Source organism: Poecile atricapillus, chromosome 3, assembly GCF_030490865.1.
Source record: "Poecile atricapillus isolate bPoeAtr1 chromosome 3, bPoeAtr1.hap1, whole genome shotgun sequence".
NCBI lineage: Eukaryota > Metazoa > Chordata > Aves > Passeriformes > Paridae > Poecile > Poecile atricapillus.
This window is the reverse complement of record NC_081251.1, coordinates 68,231,034-68,251,674: the sequence shown is the minus strand read 5'-3', so window position 1 is coordinate 68,251,674 and position 20,641 is coordinate 68,231,034. Positions and strand designations below refer to the sequence as shown.

Sequence of the window (20,641 nt, the reverse complement as noted above, 5' to 3'; positions counted from 1 at the left end):
TTTTGCATTCCTGGAGACAGTAGAGCCCAAAACATAAGATTTGTTTGTAGATAATAATGGAGTAGGTATAAAAATATTTTCAGTCAATTTTCTGATTTTCTTAAGTATATATTTTTACATTATCTCAGTTTTGAAATTCAATTTTTAGGCTAATTTGGACCATACATTTTAATTATTGTGCCCAACTCAATAGTTCACTTTACTATGAACTATGACTGGAAAACCCTTTCACTGGAAAACAAAGAATATTTAAGTAGAGTCACTGACTTACAATGCAAGTTTTTCTTCTTCCCATTTCGTAATTGAAGTTCACACATTTGATAATTTCCACCTTTCTTTCTTAGAATAATTAACTTCTCAAATGTTCAATGAAACCATAATGAAATTAATTACAACTATTCTTTCTTTTTACTTAAAACACCAACCAGCTTCATATGAAAAGCTCTGTGTGACAGGTAATTTGATACTCCTTTATTAGTCAAAGTTTAAAAAATTTTTGTATGTTGCTTCTGTACCCCAATAGGTTCCAAAAACTTCATTAAAAGGTTGTGGCTGGGCTGTGTTGTGCAAGCAGAATAACATGACATTCTGTCATGCACCTTTTTCCCATAAAGACAGTTGTCCAACGTTAGCAAAAATCAAACAGGCATTGAGTGCAGTTGTGCATTAATTAGCCCAATAAGGGAGTTGTATAGAGCCAGGAAAGGGAACAGCATTTGGAGTCACCAGTGGTATACTTAGAACAAATGTCTTTACCAAAAACAGAAAAAGGAAAACAAAATAATTTAGCTTGACTGCTCATAAAAAAGCTATTTATACATAGAACTGGAGGTTCCCATGTTCCATGTACTTACAGACCACGTGTTAACAACACGTGAATACAAATCCAGTGTCATTGTCCAAACCAAAAAGTAAACACAAGAAGTAGATACTGCTAGCAAGGTGTGAAAAAGTCAGTCTATTGCTCAGAATTCAACAATGTGCAAAATGTAACAGAAGAAAAGAACCAATATTCATCTGACCTGGAATTGAATTATTTAAATGGAGAAGGCTATTAATAGAATTCTGAAGAAATTGTCAAGCATATCTATGCTTGTCAACCATTATCTGTGAAATGGCATCTGTCCCTACATTTTTTATCCACATAGTAACTGAAGGTTTGCATCAACTCCTTTCAAATTCAGTTGGTAAACTGTCTTATTTTGCCCTTAAGTGAATAAGAATTCAGTCAAATTCAAGTAAATATTTTTGCTGATCATATTTGGTGAAAAATTCCACACATGCAGAGTAAGCTTGAGAGAATACTGCTAGAACCACAGAGTGAATAACACGTTACACTAGAACAAAGTACAGAATATAATTTGTACATTAGGCAATGCTAAAGATGTTATTTGCAATATAATAAGGATTACTATAACACAGGCCACACTTCTCAAACACAGTATTACAGGTAGAGAGATGCAGTTACTGCTTGCTCAAGAACATGAGTGCAAATGTTAAATGCCCAGTGCTGTCAGTAGTCAGTCTTTTGAGAGTACAGGGAACAAATTGTTAGCTGACATTTACATATGCTTTCCTAAACTTTCTTCATGGACAGGATTTAATTTAAACAGCATAAAATCTAAGTCTGAGAGAGACTGAAGCTCTGGGAGAGTCCTCTCTGGTTTTGATTAGCAAAGTGAACTCTAGGATGTCTGCACTGCAAAATCACAGCTTCCCCTTTATATCAAGCTCATGTTACTGTTCTGTGTTGGGCATGAATTCTGTCTGTGCAAAAGGCAGCTCACACTCCAGACAGCATTATTGGGAGCTGCCTGGATAACTCAGTGAGCAAAGATTACCTCCTAAGTCAGCAGGAATGTTCTGAACACACAACACAACAGCAGTCTACTAATTAGGTACAGTTGACCTCTTGCATGAAAATCTAAGTTACTTGTGGTTTGTGGTTAGCCTAAACCTTGAACATAAGAACTCTAGAAAATGAAGGGCAATTCAAAAGAAAAAAAAGTTCAAATTAAAGATTCAAACCTATCCAATCCAACATATGCAGGTGCACAGTTTAACTTCTAAAATATACAGTTCCTGTTTCTGTTTCAGCTGCTTTAAATTCAGCAAATATATAACCTGTTCCACTGAAAACCATCAAACTTAATTATATTTGGGAAGCAGCAGTCAAGGCACTCCTCTGTCATTCATCAACAATGACCTAAAACAATGAAAAGGGCACAATAGTTTAATTACAATGATGAAAGAAAATCTTAATCTAATTTTGCTCAAGAAGCCTAATGTGGGAAACACATGCTGCTGCCTGATATAATAATCTTCCTTCCTGATGTATCATTGTTTTTTTCTGAGTCACCTGACCCAATGCTCAAAAATAAAATAGAAGCTTCTTCATTTCACCTCAGTATTAGACTTTTTTCTAGTCATATGCTCTTACCTGGCTAAACCTGTCTGGCTCTCATCTTGCAGTGGGATCCTTTATTCTCAAGTAACTCAAACAAACTTACAAATAATTTGCCTCCTGATCACTCTGCAAATGAAGGTCAATATGTTTGAGAAGAGGAAGTGGTGTAAGTGTATCTTTTAGCTTTTTAGTCATCATTATACATCATTAACTGGGAAAGTATAGCTAGAAAGATTTTTCAGTGCAGCACAAATCCTACAGAATGCTTAGAAATAAATGTCTTCTTAAAAAAATGTGCCATTTTTTTTACCAGTGAGGTAATTCTAACCCTGACAAAAACTCACTAACTGATGCATAGGCAACTCAGAACAATATTAATATTTAAAACTTCACTTGTCTCCTTGTGAAGATAATTTGCAGCCTTCATCTTGACACGTAAAGACTCTGTGAAATCTATTTCAAAGCCTAACTCTATGACAACAGTGACAATGCATCTTCTCTAAAGCAAAAAGAAAGCAGATAACAGTATCCTGTAATAGAAGGGCTACAAGATACAGGAACCATTGAACAGTGACAACTGACTCTGCTCTGAAGACGCTGGGAGCTAGGCATGCCCAGCTCACCCCAGCAGCAGAACCAGTGGAGCTCTTGACAACACACCAGGGGCAGTATCCTTTCACTACTTACAGCTAGGTGAAAAGAATACAGCTCCTGAGAGCAGAATTTTTATGGTCCCTCATTGCCACTGTGCCATGTGGTTTGGGGGGGTAAATCCTGATCTTTAAAGTTCTAAGTAAGAATTTCATTGCTGCTGGTCTGCACATCTTGCAAAATTTATTAATCTGAACCATAATTCAGGATCACTGCATCTTAAGAACTGGTTTTGCTTTGGGTTTTCTCTTATTAATTCAAACACAACAGAAGTGAAAAACAAACCGTTTGTTAGTGCAGGACAAGAGTTTTTTTTCTTCCACTAAAACTGAGCCTTAATCACTAAATTGCACATAAAGATGATCACTGGATACAAATATACTAGAAAAAGTAATCAATCTGGAACTAAGCTAGTCCAAGAAATACATGGTAAAAACTTGAAGGCTTGGCTTACTTACACATATGCAGATGTCTTAATTTGATTTTTGTCTCATAAAAAAAAAATAAATTCAGTACCAGGGAATTAAGACTCTACCAAAATGAAATAAGTATAATTTTGCATTAGAATTTCAGTTATCATACATCAGAACGGGGATTGCTCTTACATTGAGAGTACTGGGGTCCACCCACACTACAACTTTCTTAATTTTGCTAAAATCTTTCTTCTCCTTTTACATAAATGCAGGGGTGAAATAGCCCAGTGGAACTAGCTATAAGCCTTATCCAAACTTGTTAAAAAGTACAAAGAGTCACAGTATATTTCTTACAGAATGCAACATATTTCCTTAGACATTTTCTCCCCTCTCCCTTTAACACTTCCAAGTCCAAGGTCATCAGTGCAGTTGGCCAGAAGGTTGCAGGAAGTTTTCCTCAGCCTGTTCACTGTGCAGAGATGTACATCAAGCAATATGAGCTGAACAAAACTTGCAGGGTAGGAGACAGATACCAGGTTCCTTACAACATAAGGGCCACTTTTCTTCTGACTGCTTCACTGATAAGCACAGGTACAGGCAAACTGATGGCCAAATCAAATCAGTAGGAAATAACCTTGGAGGTGGAGATAGAAGGTTAATGGGAAAACTTCAGTTTAACCAGTGTATGAAGCAAAGTCACCAAAGTAAAATAAACAATCTCAGTTTAAAAATGCTGACACCTCTTTTTCTAAATCAAATGTGTAGCAACAAGATAGTTTAGTATCTTCATGTCAAAGATTTTAGCATTTTCCATTTCATGCAGAATTGGGTTATTTCAACTCATTATTCCTACTTGGTATGAAAACCAAGTTTAAAACATTCAGAAGTTCAGAAAAGTACATTTAGATTTTTGATTAAAATACAGTGCTGAAAGATGGCTTGAAACATGCAGGACTAACCAAAATGTTAATGACAGTCATGCACGAACTCTCTGAGCTTGCTGATATAAAAGCAGTCAGTCAGGAGTTTTTCTAAGAAAGCAATATTGCATCTCTGGTCTACAAATACAGGAAACAGCCCTAGGTACTCTCTGATGAACATTAAATTATAGAATAACTTAATTAAAAGAATACAAGAATGACTGGTCTCATTCTTTTCAGAGCCTCTATTTGCTGAAATAATTATTTGACATCATAAAATCAAACGAGAAACCAACACAGAAGTTTCCAACCATATAAAATAGATGCAGTGGAGATAGTTTCAAGAGCCTAATTTTCTACATGTTCCTATGATGATGGCACCTCTGCATCATGCTTCTTTCCTTCTGCATATGAAGACGCTGGTGTGGGCAAATAGTTCATACTCTGTCCCTAAAAAGAATACCTGTGGAGAGCAAAAGATGTTCTGGCTTCACGTGTAGCACAAAGGTCTGTATTGAATCATTAACTGTCATTACTCTTATGGCTTCATTTGTAGTTGTCAATGTGAATTTCTAATTAAGATTCAAATTCATCTTCCCTAATTATCCATACTGTTTCAGATTCAACCAACAGGTAATTTTTCAGAATGGTTGCATAACAAGAGTGCTACTACATCTCTAAGCCTGTGCTTACATTAAATGAGTGCAGGGCAAACCTTTTGTCATTTATTAAGAATAATTAAGGTTATTTGGAATTCATTTGAAAATTGATGCCAGTTCTGTGCAATTATTTTTTGAGGCCTAATTAAATGAACAGTCTTACTGGGCTTCTCCTTACTGTCAACCCTGTATGTTCATCACTAAACTTGCATCAATAAGACAGGCTCTGCATACTTTGCTGATTCAAAATTGTGGGTTTGAATGATAATTTTAAGCATGATCTAGTCTTATTCATGTAAGTAAAATGCTGACTCATCAAAATCAGCATGTAATTTAAAAGGTTCCTGTCATTTAATACAAACCATATAAGTAGTTCTTGCACTTTTCAAAAACCTATTGTAATACTTTTTGAAAGAAGGATAACTTAAAAGCATACTTTGAGCTCCTGTCATTAACCTGTAATCAGGTGGCTTGTTTGGAAGCTAAAGCTGTCAGTGATCCCTTGGTAAAGACTGAATAAAGGCTAATAATCCCTGTCACAAGAAACTGTACAATACTGAATGGAAAATCTTGAAGATACCACATAGTACATTCTATAGGTAGTAATTTATGACAATAAGTAAATATCTTTTCTCCTAAGGACTGCTAGCCTTGAGCTCATGGTTTGATGCACCACTCTTTTCCTCTGCTTCATACACTGAGTAAACGGAAGATGTCCCAGAAACCTTCTATTTTCTCCATCATTCTACAGTTATTTCTCACTGTTATTTCTTTGGATAAATTGATCTGAAAACACTTACTTAATACTGTATTCCAGCCCTCTGCTGGCCCAAAGGAAAAAAAAAAAGTTCCTCTTCATTCCAATTCAGAAAAATAGTGCAAGTTTGCTTCTATCACTGTAATTTTTTTGAGAACTCAGCATGTCAGCACATTGTCAACAAATCAATAACACTGCAAGGGCTACTAGTCTCACTTTTTTTAATTAAATTTTTTATCTCACCTAAGAATCCTACATCTGGATATATAAGACATACACCCAGTTCACTGAATGTATACCAATGCTATATAGCTGGGCTGTGAAGAGTAGACTGAAGCTAAAAACAACTCAACTGGCATTACAGAGAGATCATATAACTTTGGAGGAATATATCATACTGATTCAGCTTTGAAATCAAGAAAAGGTAATAGAAAATGCTATACTAAGTCTATGAAAAATCAGGCAGTTGGCTCATGAAAATGCAATTTCAAACAAAAAAAAGTTATGTTTCTTTAATTACCCACCTGCAAAATAATACAGATATGCTTTAAAATTGTTTCATAGTATTATTACTTCATAATTTATTTTTGCTCTGCCCTTTTCTAGCCAAGAAGCATTTTCCATATTTAGTCAATGTCAGAATCAGATACAGAAAATATAAAAGGCTATGAACTGATCCAAAAATTACTAATTTTACTAAATGTTTCTCATGTTTAAATTCCACATAGATAAAGAAAAGCATTTCATTTTATTTACCTGTTTTTCTTGGAATTTAGAAACTATTAATGAGAATTAATAAAAATACACATTTCTCAAACCTTCAATGTTATTGTTGCACAACAAAACCAGAGACAGCTTTCCCAAAGGAGTTAAAAAAACACATCCAGATGGTAAAATTTCAAAACCACCTAAATCAATGGTAATTTTGGAAATTGCATTTCTGCTTTCAGTAAAATAATTATTTCTATCACATGTATGAAACTTTGGTTGGAATGACAAAAAGAGAAGCATCACTATGGGCACTTCAAAAGAAAACACAGTTTGATGAAAGAGGTCTTGGTGAAAAACTGTTTTTATTAATAGAGAGATTTCTGTAAAAATACTTCATTCAAAATAAAATATATATATTTTTAAACAGCTAAGCCTATAAATAATTTTTATTAATCTCTCAGGCCAAGATTTCAGCTCCTAGACTGTGCTACCAGAGATAGAAATAGTATTTCTTTGGAAAAATTCAAATTCAAACCAAGCTCTTTCCTGGGTTGTAGTGATCATTTGTAATATGATAATCCTGGCACTAAAAATGAAGTCCCCTTTACATTTCAGAAACAGAGAAGTTCAATGGAAACTTGATCTTTGAGATCCCAAATGGACCTTCATAAACAATATCACAAAAGTTGTCAAAATGTTTGATTTTGTTCTTCCAAAAAAAGAAGAAAAGTAAAATGTCAAAACTCAGCAGCAAAAAAAAAAAATAATTAAAGGACAGATTCTGGTTAGTACACAGGCTAGAATTTTAAAGAAGAAAACAGATGCAGATATTTTTGTAGAAGATTGAAAATAATAAACAAGTTAGTTTATACATAGGTAACTCAGATCCAAAAGTGAATTGTAGCCAATAGCAAATTTTGCCTTCACAAAAAACAGTCACAAAAAATATTAGCTATAACAGAGTTATGATACATTCATCCACCTAACAAAAAGTGATGTTCCTCTGGAGAACACTTACATTTACTCTAAAACATTGTTATTTAATTATAAAGTCTTAAAAACCAGATTTTTTTTCCTAAATTAGTATATCTTTCTTATGTCACCTGTTATTAATGGTTTTAAATCTAAATTTGTCTGGTTGGAATATATCTTTTCCTTACTTATCAGATGATCCCAAACTTTACGAAGCCACATCACAGCAGCAGATTATTTTAGAAGCAGCTACTGTTGACCAAGGATTAAATCTTTCTTAAAAAGTACAATATCATTATCCTACAAATACTGATGAGCAAAAAAGTAATTACAAGAAATGTTCCAAATTACATTGACAGAAATAACACTTAGGGCAAACAATGGTAAGTATTTTGGTGATTTCTGCATTGCTCTCTGCCCTGTGGTGGGGGAATACTGAAGGAGGCAACTTCTTCTGATCTTCTGTTAACATTTCAGCACCAAGAGAAGAGAAATACTGTATAAAAACTTCATTGCTACTCTCTTGGTCCTTGAAATTGCTCTGAGTCATTAAACTCCATTAAATACAGAAGTAAAACTGCTACCATCAAAATAAATTTCTAAAAGTGACTTTTAAACCATGTTCTTGTAAAAAAAAAAAAAAAAAAGTTTTCTTAATTGTATTACAGTATGGAAAGCTTTCAGAATCAATTCTATCTGACATTTTAAAAAAATAGGCTGCTGATGTAATACAGTAATGTAGCATTATATGGCAGATGGACTGGTTTCACAGGAGTCTGTTCACCCTCTGTTACATAACTTACTTGAAAACAAGTATTTTATTCTTACCTAATCTGAATAGATAGAAAATAGACAGTTGTGGATATTCCGGCTATGTCAGTTCTTAAAGCATGTTTAATTCATCTATTTTCACTTAAAGAATGTAAAAGAAATGAAAATAAATTAAATACTGAACTATTGATCTGACTTGTGAACAATACAGATAATTAATGGATAAAGTCCACAGAAAACACAATCATGAAGCATTCCCTATGCAAAAAAAAAACAAATAAAAAAACAAAAAAAAATCCCCCAAAAAACCCAAAAAAACAAAACAAAAAAAACCCCACACAAACATATCAAAAAGAATACTGAAATAAATGAACCAAAACTTTTAAATCTTTTTTCCATAAAAATTTAGTTACCAGCATTCCAATAACACCAGAATATTTTCACTCCTTATTAAAAGTCTTATCATTATCTCCCCTTTGAGCCAGCAGAGCTCCAGGCCTTATCATCCTTTTATTCCTCTCGAGAAAATCACCCACACTGTAGCACTAATTTTCATGCGAGAAAGCAAAATTATTTTATACAGCTCTTGTTAGTAGCAATTCAGGAACTGTAGTGCAAACCATAGCTTTATTTAAGACAAGCAATGCATACAAATATTAATTTGTCCTTCAGTGACAAAATTCTGCATTTCTAAACATAAAGCAAGTTCTTTTCATCTATTTATTGACTACGGAAATTAGTCAAGCTCTTCATCAATCAGAACATTAGAAGATTTAAGAAAAATAGGTCATAGGTCTTATTTAGCAAGGAGTAATAAAATAAAGTTCTACATACATTTAAAAAACACAAACATTGGGGTGAATTTATGTGGAAATAAATGGGTTTTTCTACATTGGCTTTTACAGTTTTAAAATGTATTTCAATTTGATTGTGGAAAAACACCCAAACAAAATGTGAGTATTTGCTATGAAACAAAATTATAAAATGTAATTTAAATAAGGAATGGTATGTTGCAAAGAATGCCAGAACTGACACTATTTTATTTATAATTTCTTAGCATATGTCGTGGTTTTGAACCAGTAATTAACAAAAAGGGGAAAAAAAGAATTACTTATTTCTTGCTGTGAGATATGGATTAAAACAAGAGCAAACCAGGCATAAAACTTAAAAGGAATAAAGAAAGTTTATTGACAAACTACAAGAATAAGAACACCAGAATAAACTTTTAGGAAAAACCTTTTCATTTCTCACTGCCCATCATTCTTTTGTTCACGACAACAGAGACAAAAACTTTAGAATTTTGATGGTTTAAACAGTCCCAATTCCTTCTATAGTCTTTTCCTCAGTTTCTGTAGAGAAACAGAAGTTCCTTTCTGTTAATTTATGGAGTTTTTCACAAGAAAACTATTTTTGTTATAGTTTTCCGTTTCCCTGATATCAGCTGCCCAGAGCTGCTGTTATCAAAGCCCACCCCTCCCATTCCACATCACTCTGAAATGTGTTATGGGTCATTAGTTTAGGGATAGCATTTTTAAGGATAAGTTATTCAAGGGTAAAAAGTATTCTTCATCTGTTTCTGTGAGCTTCACTAGAAAGCAGTTTTCTCATTGCCTCTCAAGGCTTCAAATCTCCCAGCCCTTCACTATACCACAATTACTCTACTTTTTACTCAAATTTACACTTTGAACACTTTATTCCTCCCCATACTTTACCATGAATTAAAGGAGTTCTTTTCAGGACTTCATTGTCCATCCCCATAGTTTTAACAGAAAGATATTTCAGCTTAATTAAAGCATCTTCTTAATTCTCTACCTTTCTTGAAGTCTCTTTTCTTTCTTGCCACTAGTAGTTTATAAAGTCTCTTTTCATGTTGATCACTCTCCTTTTCTCTCTCTGGATAAAAAGATTAATCCGCAAGTCTCATCTGGATAAGAAAGAGTTAAAATCCTGCCCAAGCTTTTGTAGATGGTTCGGTGATCTCTGCTGAACAGGAGCTGGAGCTGTCTGCGATGAAAAGTTCCTCATAGCTGCTCTGGAGAGCATAGTCACCGCCTCTGCTTGCAGCAGGCTTAGAGCTCTTCTCCTTCTTTACTCAACAGTTTTCTGGTAAATTCCATCACAGCAAAACCTGCAGCCAAGCCAGGAACCGGCCCGGCCCGGCTTAGCTCGGAGCAAGCCCCCGCAGGCCCCATCTCCCGGCTGGGAGAACGGCAGGCCCAGCCCGGCCCCCGCCCGGCCACGTGGCCGGGCAGAGACCGAGAGGCCGAAGCTCTGCTACCTTTCACAGCTAGAAAACAAAGAGAGCAAGAGAGCTCTGGTTTTACACTTTAAGGTAGGGTTCACAAGTTGATCCCCCTTTTCAATGGCTAAAACTGCTGTCAATTCTCAGCAGTGACCGATAATTGGTCAGGAGAAAAGACTCCCGGCAGTCCCCAGCAACTTTAACTTTCTTAAAGGTAAAGTAACCCCATGACACATATCAAGAGTTATTCCCATATAGGATTCTAACTGTATCAGCCAGACTCTAAGACAAATATAAAATCTTTTTTTCCTAAAATAGAGGAAATGTTTCTGTGGCATTCACAAAATCCTGGCATTCTTCTAAAAATTTCTTAAGTCGTAGAAAACTAACTTTATTAACAGAATGTAGCCCATTGTTTTCTTTAGGAGTTATTTGGAAGAAGAGAGTCAGAATTTTTTTATGGGCTTTTGATTCTACACAATGAGTGGGCAAAACAGAAATGAAAGTTCCTTATTTAAAAATGAAACCTAAGTTAGCCATACTCTTTGCTCACAGTAGGCTTTCATAGGAGTTTTCTGAAAAGAAATCACTGCTAAAGAGCAGTAATGTCAGTCCACACCTAATTCCATTATACGCAGTTACCTTACAAACACACAAGCCAAAACTTTTTGGCTTCATCACTTATAACTAAATTTACCTTGTTTCTTTCTCCACCCATTGAAAAAGGACATAGTTTGTTCTCAATCCCACTCCAAATTGCTGTATTTTCACAAGGATCCTCTACCATGTAATGATTCGGAGCAATTTCAGTAAAGGCTTATTTATCAAAGTGCTTAAACAGTTAGTAAACATTAAGGCTGAAATTTTCTGAGAAAATGGAAGCAACTAAATAGCTAACTCATTAAAAACTGGTGAACTGACATATCAAAGTAAAGTGGGTGACGCTGTGATGAGTGTGTATGTTCCAGTGCTTTGTGAAATAGGACCCCATTCCAACGTGACATTTCCCAGTTTATATTTTGACTGGTTGCAGCATAATTAGGAAAAACAGAACACATTTTATGATACTTCCTTTCAGTTATATGCAGCAATTGCATCAGCTATAGCATCCCACTGGACTTGGAATGAAGGAATTAAAGAAATTTAAAACTATGTGCCTTTATCTTATTTAATTCTTCTCTGTTTTTAAAAACATGAATTTGTCTTAGGAATTCATGTTGTATTTTCCCAGAAAAACCATCCATACTTTAATTTTCTTTGGAATAAAGAAAGCAGAAAAGGCTATCTTGCCATCAAATCACTAGAGCTTTTGAATTCTCATGATTTAGACACTTTAGAGCAAATCAGGTCTGGATGTTCTGTACTTGTCCAATTTAGTCATAGTTTGACATTTACAGTATCTACATTTTATTTTCCTTTGCAGTCACTTTCCTTTTGATTAGAAACATTCTATGTCTTTATTGTCAAATTGTATTTGCGCCACAAAAGAAAGTAGAGCAGCAGTCATTAACAGATTTGAAATATGTGAGCTCTAGAATTGTGAATAATGGCTATAAAACCATTTCTTTATTCTATCTGATACACGGTTGGGAAAGTAGATATTCTTTTGTTATAAACAAATTTTAGTATTCACATACCACTGTATGTATGCAATGAGATTAGAATATTAAAATCAGACACACTGTAACTTAAGAACCAATAAAAATGGATTTGAGCAAATTAAAATTAAAAAACATAAAACCAAAATAAATCAGAATTAAAGCCCAAAAATTAATTTGTGAAATTATTTTTCACTCTAGAAAAAAAAAATAGGCAAAACACTGCAGGAAAAAATTATGGAATGCTAGCTTTTGGTCAAATTTTATTTTGCCAGAAGGACAAACGCATTCTAGTTATCTGGTGCAATGAGCAGTATATATGACAGAATGCTCACTGGAAGTTTGAATGCAACGCCCACCTTTCTGTCAGCCATAGGGGTGGACAAGACAACTCAACCTCAAATCTCTCAACTGATATGTAGTTGGTTAATTGGAATACTTGGAAAAGTTAGAATCTCTGTAATAGAGATCAAACTGATAGCATGAACGAGAACAATTTTCATAGAAAGTTACTCTCAGAACAGAAAAGCTTGATTGCAATAAAGGCATTTCTCACTTGAAAAATCACAAGTCTTTTGAAAGAGATTTTTCCCATCATGAATTTATCTGATTTACCAGTTTAAAGGATGGAAAGTAACCAGCTTTAACAACTGAAGCACTGCTTCAGTTAATCCTGCATCTGTGTTAGGAAGCATGGAGAATGACCTGTTACATACTGCAAATATCTTAGCTATGAAAAATTGCTAGAATAAATTAGATTCTTACTAAAAAAAATGTATTTTCCTATACAGAGTGATTATGCTGAAAGAGATCTCCACACTAATAAGTTAAAATATAATAAGTAGAGATAGTCTGCAAGCACCTACACCTTCCAAGCAGAAACCACAGATTCCTTCTTTTGGCTGAAAAGAGGTAATACATTAGACAACTAGTCTTGACCTTGAAAAATTAAGGGGCTGCAGATGTTGTGTACAAACACAGAAAACCCTAATTCTCTTCTTTTAAATAGTTTCAAATAAGGTCAGAGAAAAGTAAAATACCTACACACAGGTAAGATTCCTCTGGCATTTAGAAAAAACAAACCAAGTAACATTTAGCACAGAAGTCACTTAATGAAGACTTAAGAATCCTTGGTTTTCTTCACTTTGCTGCCAACTGACCTTTGGCAAGTCACTATAGCCTCCAGTGGCTGAGAAATGTGAAAGACAATAAGGAAACAAACATTAAATAAAAAAACTTTCTAAAGTTCTTAATGTGCTGGAGCATTGTAATGCTTCATAAAATTAAAGCATCTAGATTTTAAAACAGACTGCAGTTTCTTTCTGTTTCAGAAAACTGAGGAGTCCTGACATTTTTTCACACCCTATGTCTTCTCAGAGACATGAATCAAAGCCTACTGTAGTCACTTAAGGCATTTCCTTTGATATTTTGGGAATAAATATTAGCATCATTAGGCACTGGGCTTCTAAATATTAAGTACTTCATGACTGTCACAGCACATATCCTCCTTTTCTATCAAAAGCTAAACTATTTATATAGTTCCAGAAATTAAATCAAAGAAGTTGCATTCCATATACAAAACCACAAAACTGTACTTCTGTATGGTCCCCCCTCACAACTAACTTATCGTCTTGGATGTTGATGTCTTGAGTGCATTTAATATGTTAAACTTTGTTGAAAAGTTCAGTATTCTGAATTAGAATGTTTAGGGACATATTTGTTTACTGTATGCCTCTTTGTTCCATCATTACCTTATTACATCCTGTTGCAGTACATGATGTTGCAAGAGAAACATAAGGAATAACCTGTACACTGAAATAGTTTCAAATGGCTTTTATGTGTTAGACAAAGCAGAAAGGGAGGAGGGAATCACAAAGAGGGCAGAGGAAAGATCCATGTTCATTATCTTTGCATCTCCTTTGAAACTGTGTAGATTTGCATTTTATTTTATGGTCATCATACACACCCTTACAAGGATTTATTTTTTCATATACAATCCTACTTAAAGACAATTGGATAGGATCTTTGAAGTCTATTACTGAAAAATGAAGTTACAAAAATATTCACTGTCTCATAACACTTGGCAAGACCTCCCAAAATCCTGCATCCAGAATAGATCACTTCGATAACAGCACTGTATTCTTAAACCCTATTTTTAAAGGAATCTTTATTTACAGATCAAATAAAGGTGTTGTCTAGGGAAATCTTGTAACATCAAAGACCCCAGGTCTGACTGTTATGACTTATCATGGGTTAACTTCACCTTTAAAACCGAGTGAAAAAAAAGAGGAAGTTGAAGCTACTGGTGACTGATGGGAGTTTTTCTTCTTGACCAATTATCAGTCATTTCAAGAATTGACAGCAGATCTGACCATTAAAAAGTGAATTCAACTTGTAAACACTCCCTTAAGAAGTACACTCAGAGCTGTCTCGTTCTTTTTTTGTTTCCGGCTCTGGAGAGGTAACAAGCTCCGTCTTGGCTTTTCCCCCCCCCTCCCAGGCCCGGGACAAGGCGCAGGGAGGGGGGGGGAGGAGAGAAAAGCAGTTTAGCAGTTTTGTTTAGTTTTCAAAGTCTGTTGCTAGACTGAAACCGGACACTATGAACTTTTGTAGCTTTCTTCTTTTAACTCCTTTATTACCTAGATAAACAACAGATTACTCCTTTTCTTAGAACAAACAGAGAAAGAGAGACAATTAACATGTAAGGCATCATAAACCTACCAGAAACAGTGAAGAAAAGAGTTAAGTTTAAATAAGAAAGAGAGAAAAAGAAGATGCTTGTTGCTGAAAAGTCTTTCTGTTGCAGCTATGGAGATGGACAGTAGTTTAAAGACTCCTTTAATTCATGGCTAGAGTATGGGAGGAATAGAGTATTCAAAGTGTGGACTTTAAAGAAAAGAAAAAATGATTATGATCCTGTGAGTTGCTGGAACTTGCGAGTGAAGTGAAGATTTTAAAGCCTTAAAGGAGCCAGGGAGATGGCTGTTTTCCAGGAGGGCTCACAGGGACAACTGAAAAAGATTTCTGCTTTGAATCACTTATCCTTAAAAATAGCATCCCTAGATTCAATTTGACCCATTGCACACCTCAGAGTGGTGTGAGATGGGAGGAGTGGACTCTAGAAACTCCATGGATTAGCAGAAAGAGACTTCTGTTTCTCTACGGGGACTGATGAAAAGACTCTAAAATTGAAACTGTTTTTGACCACCAAGATTGTAAAACTTTTTTTGTCTCTATGTTGTTATGTGTACAAAGAAATGATCAAGTAGTGAAAAGTAAAAGGGTTCTCTGAAAGTTTATTTTGGTATTTTTATTCTAGTAGTTTGTTAATAAACTGTCTTTATTCCTTTAAGTTTTAAGCCTGTTTTGCTCTTATTTTAATCCATATCTCTAGCAAAAAATAAATAAGTTTTTATTACTAGCTTGAAACCACGACATGACTAAAATGACAAACTGACAAACACAGACATAACATTTTAATCATTCCTCACTCTAAAACAGTCTCCACCAGATAGTGACCATGGTACTTCCACTACTATCTCAAATATTTTATAGATCTGCTATCGTAAGAACTAGTTGCAAGTTGAGAGTTAATATAAAAAGATTTGAGATATAAAAGAGAAAAAGACCAAAGAGAATGGAGACTCTAAATTCCGAGTAAATCTGCTGACATTAGACTGCAGACAACAGTGATTTCTAAGTATAAATGGGTAAAAGCAATAAAAATATTTGATCTCTGAATGCTACATATCCAGCATGGATAGTCTGATATCAGGACATTCATGATAAATTTGGTTCAGAAACAGTCTTGAACATATTAATGCCCACTGTATACCTTGCAGCCTAACACAAGCTGAATTGAAGACTTCTGCATCAGTACTTCAGTTTCAGTTAGGAAGAGTTAATTCCTTATCAGTAGCAATTACACTGCTGTGTTTTGGATTTGGAATGAGAATGGTGTTGAACACACACTGATATTTTGGTTCTTTGTTAAGTCATGTTTATTCCAAGTCAGGGACTTTTTTCTTTTCTTGTGCCTTGCCAGTGAGGAGGTTCACAAAAGAAACTGGGAGGGAGCACAGTTGTGAGAGGTGGCCCAACTGACAAAAGACATATTCCACACCACAGAATGTCACACCTGGTATATAAACTGGGGGAGTTATCTGGAAATGTGGCCAGTTTGGGTTCAGGAAAGGGGATCTGGCATCAGTCAGGAGGTGATGACCAATTGCATTGTGCATCAGTTGTTTTTCCCTTTATATTATCATTATTATTATTATAATTTACCATTATGGTAGCATTTTACTGTATTTTCAATTATTAAACTGTTCTTATATCAACTACAAGTTTTACTTTGATTCCCCTCCCGATTCCACCATGGTGAGGGGGCAGAGAGGTGTGGGTTGAGCGAGAGGCTGCATGGTGCCTAATTTCCAGCTGGGCTTAAAACACAGTAATCAGGGTCTATCCCGAGTTGTCTTTGTCCTTGATAACATTTGTAAACTCCCAAAAGTGAACTTAAATCTTGGCTTAACTTTAGGAATTAGTTCTGTAATGTCACTGAAAGTCCGACATTCATTGCTAAGCAGTAGTCCATCTCCATACCAAAGTAGTTGCGGGCATGTCTTAAAAAAAATGATGCAAAAGGGCTGTCTTGGAGATGTTGGAATATAGTATTGGTTTTAGATTTCTTATCAAACCATAAACAAAAATTCCAGAATTTTTGTTATATTTATGAATCCACACAGCAATCACTTCCACATTTAACTGTACTTTCCAAATAAAATACATGCAGGAAATCCCCAGACACAGGAAGTTCATTAGGAATAATTATGAGATCAATCTGACCCAAAAAGGAGACAATTATGGTTTGCTTTATTTCCTTTTTTTATTATGTCAGTTAAGGTTATTATCCTGTGAGGCCATCCCCACTGTGTGCTCTAAAGCATCTAAAGGAGTTGCAACAACCAACTGGAAAGTGAATCAGAATTTATTCTACACTATGCATAGCAAAATGAGGAATCTAGACTTTAATTTAGGGTCCAAGTTACTCCAAGGACTACACATTCCAAGCCAGATCATAAAACTGTAAATTTTTACCAAAAGCTCAAAAGCAGCACAGTGCATGTCCTTTGATAGCCCTCAGAGACATAAAAACTAAAAGATAAACCAGGTGCCAAAATACAGAAAACCATGTGGTAATTCTCACAGTTTATAACTACTGAGTATTGTTGCTGGCAAACCAATTCTACAAGATAACTGCACCAGAATACCTCATTCATATCCAAAGTTTTCTTCATGCTGGCAAAGCAGTAAGCCACACTTGTTGAAATCTATTGAAATCCATTTTGAAATTCATTTGAAATGCAGGGCTGAGCTCTCTCTGGCCTTGCCTGAGCAAACAAGGGAGGGTACAACACCAGGATGGCCCCACCTCAGTCCCTCTGCAGCTCACATGGAGGCAGCTGGGACAGTGCACTACCCTGAGGGCAGCTCTGAGTGCCAAACTGCTCTTGCTGCCTTTTCTCTCGCATCCTTGCCAAGCACATACATAAAACAATAATTAGTTCTTAGCCTCACTAATGCTCTCCTAATGTCATCTCAGATGCTGTCAAATCCATGACTCCAGCACTAAAAATCAGATTTATATAATTAATAAGTAATTAACATGAAGTTTATTTTAGAACTTCAGACATTACAGTGAGGCTCATTTAATTAAAACATTCACAGTAATTTTGTTACATTGATTACAAACTCAACAGCATTTAAAACATTTAACTTCTCTAGATTTTTAAAATTTAACTTGCAGAAGTAAAAGCTACAGTATCATTCCTTCTTCTGACTATATAGAATAAGTAATATTTATAGCTAGAGAAGATGTAGTGATGAAAAAGGGAACCATGAAAAAGAACAAATGAAGTTATGGAAGGTGGTCCTTGAAGGAAGGGGTTAAACATCTGCACTGAAAAAGCAGGAATCAGGATTACCAAACAGGTAAAGGACAGATGTCAAAGACATAGACAGGTTTTTGATCTAGTGAAAGACATCCAAGTCCATGGCAGGGGAGTTTAACTAGATGATCTTAAAGGGCTCTTTCAGTAACCTTTTGTGATTCTACTGATAAGCAAAAGGCAAAAAAATTATTATTTTTAATAATAATTAATATGAATATTTTATATATTATTATATTTATTTATTAAAATGTATAATTTTAAAATATAATATATTAATATAATATAATTTATATTTTATTTATAAAATATAAATAATTTAATTAGAATTAATATTTTGCATGATGCATAAACTAAAAAAATTAAATTATATTAGGTAGAAGGTTTAAAGCAAAGAAATAAATCAGTACATAAATAAGTTGTGAGACACAACTTCAATTTAGATAAATAAAATAGATGGTTACTCCAACTTCTGCAGCACATGAGAGCTCTTACAATTTAAATGATCTTTATGTTACCTATACTGGGAGAAAAGCACAGCTTTCAGTGCTGCTGCAATAACCTCAATTGCAGTTATTAAAAACGCATAATACTATACTATTTAAAACACATTATTCAAATTCAGGTTATGTTTTCTCATCCTTGATATCTTCAAAATTTCACTGCAAAAACTTTGGCAGGGCTTTTGAGAGCCTTAGTAACCATTTAATGGCACAGTTAGGATGATGCATGACAGGGGAGTGTTATATATATCGTGTCTCTTGTGCATACAGCTGAAAACAGTTTCTACATGGAAGAAGAAAGAAAATGAGGTAGGGAGAAAATGAGGTAGTGGTTTTATGATGAAATCAAGTAATAATTAAATGAATCAACAAAAAAAAAAAATAGAAACACTTCTTGATGAGAATGTACATAACTTGTGCATGCTGACACATAGTGCACAGACACAAAAACATGTTCTCAATATTTAGATCTCAGGACTTTATCATATGTTCATCCTTTCCCCATCCCATCAAAATCTTAGAGAACCAAACCACTGATCTTCAAAAGCTATTTTAAGTAATACTATTTATTTTTTAAATGTATCATTTAAGTCATTATTGCATAATTCCATTTTATATTAGTAATGTTGAAAAAGTTCTAAAATAGTACATTTTTGTTTCAAATCTATATTTTCTCCAGACACAGCAGTATAATTATTTCAAGTTATTTCTGACTAAATAAGGTAAAAGTATCTTTGCTATAAACTAAGGCCAACAGGGGTGCAAAAGGATGATCAACAATTGTGAGGAAGTGGTGAAGCAGATGGGCAAGCAAAAGTTGTCTGGGGTTTATCAGACACAAGAGTACTCGTAATCAGCAGTACAAGACTAAAAATGAGCCCACCCCAAGCATGTCCGCCTAAGTAAGCTAAGCAAGTACCTGTGGCTACAGGACAGCATTGTGGGGAAAACTCTCTTGCCTTTCCTAGGAAATCAGCACATGGTGCTCTCTGAAGTGCCTGTACATCCACAGAAACACCAAGAGAAACAAGTAGGAGCAGCTGGACAGCTTGGTTGTTCCAAGAAGGTTTTTGGACGGCACAAATGCTAACTTCACAGAGATGATCAATAATCTGAGAAAGGCAAGTGCCCTTTTGAGCTTCACAACCTCTCAAAAAAAAACTGGTTGGGGGCAATTTTGGCAGCAGTGACCAAGTCTGATCACCTCACAACATGCACTTCCTCTTTCCTCAGAGAAACCTTTTATGGAGAAATGATATATGAATTTTATATATAAGTCACAGAAAAAGAGAATGTACCTAGGCAAAATTCCCCACACAGATACAAGCCCTGCCTGTGCTCTGCAGTAATGAGCAGCCCACCAGCCACATGAACACAAAGGCAAGAACCTGACATAGCCAGACTCCCAGCTTTTTTCAGCTCGGGATTAGATCTGTGCTCCGTGTGCAGCCCCAAGGCAGTGGGGGCATAACCCTCTCACATTCACCTACAAAGGACAAAACATCTCTACTATCAGTAACTTGATAAAGGTTGTGAAATAAATACAGAAAAAGCAATAAATTTAATCCATGCTTCACAAGGATAGAATATAAGCAAGTCAAACTTCTTTCCCTTCTTGCGGTGTCTGTCAATCATTATCCCATGTATTGAAGCAACCTAATTTTTGGGCCTAGGGCACATGGACTGCAAAGACTGAGACAATCAATTTGAATTCAAAAAATATCTGCCATAATTTAAAATACAGAATAAAATAAAATTTAGAAAACATCTCCATTTCTATATTTTTCATCATTCTTCCACTCCTACTGGACAAGAGGTAACTTTAACATCAGCCTCAACAGTTCAGGTGCCAAAAAGACTTTTTCATTCAATAATCCTTCTCTGAAGTTATACACATGAATGTCCCAAGCACAAAAAAAATAAAAATTAATTATTTTAGATTTCTATAAACCCCACCTGTATTTGTATTTTATTACTTTCTGACCACTCCAGACTTCCTTTACTGTTGCTAATAGCTGCAAGATAGTGAAGCTCTTGTCTGTATGTCCTTGAGTAGAATACTGCTCCAGTCATCTCCTGACTGTCC

At 34.9% G+C, this 20,641-nt stretch overlaps 1 protein-coding gene across 4 annotated transcripts in view; it reads right to left on the bottom strand.

Moving 5' to 3' along the window:
* The window catches only part of RGS7 (regulator of G protein signaling 7), a 266,876-nt gene that overhangs the window by 133,601 nt on the left and 112,634 nt on the right, over window positions 1-20,641 (bottom strand). The gene's annotated exons all lie outside the window — the stretch shown is intronic.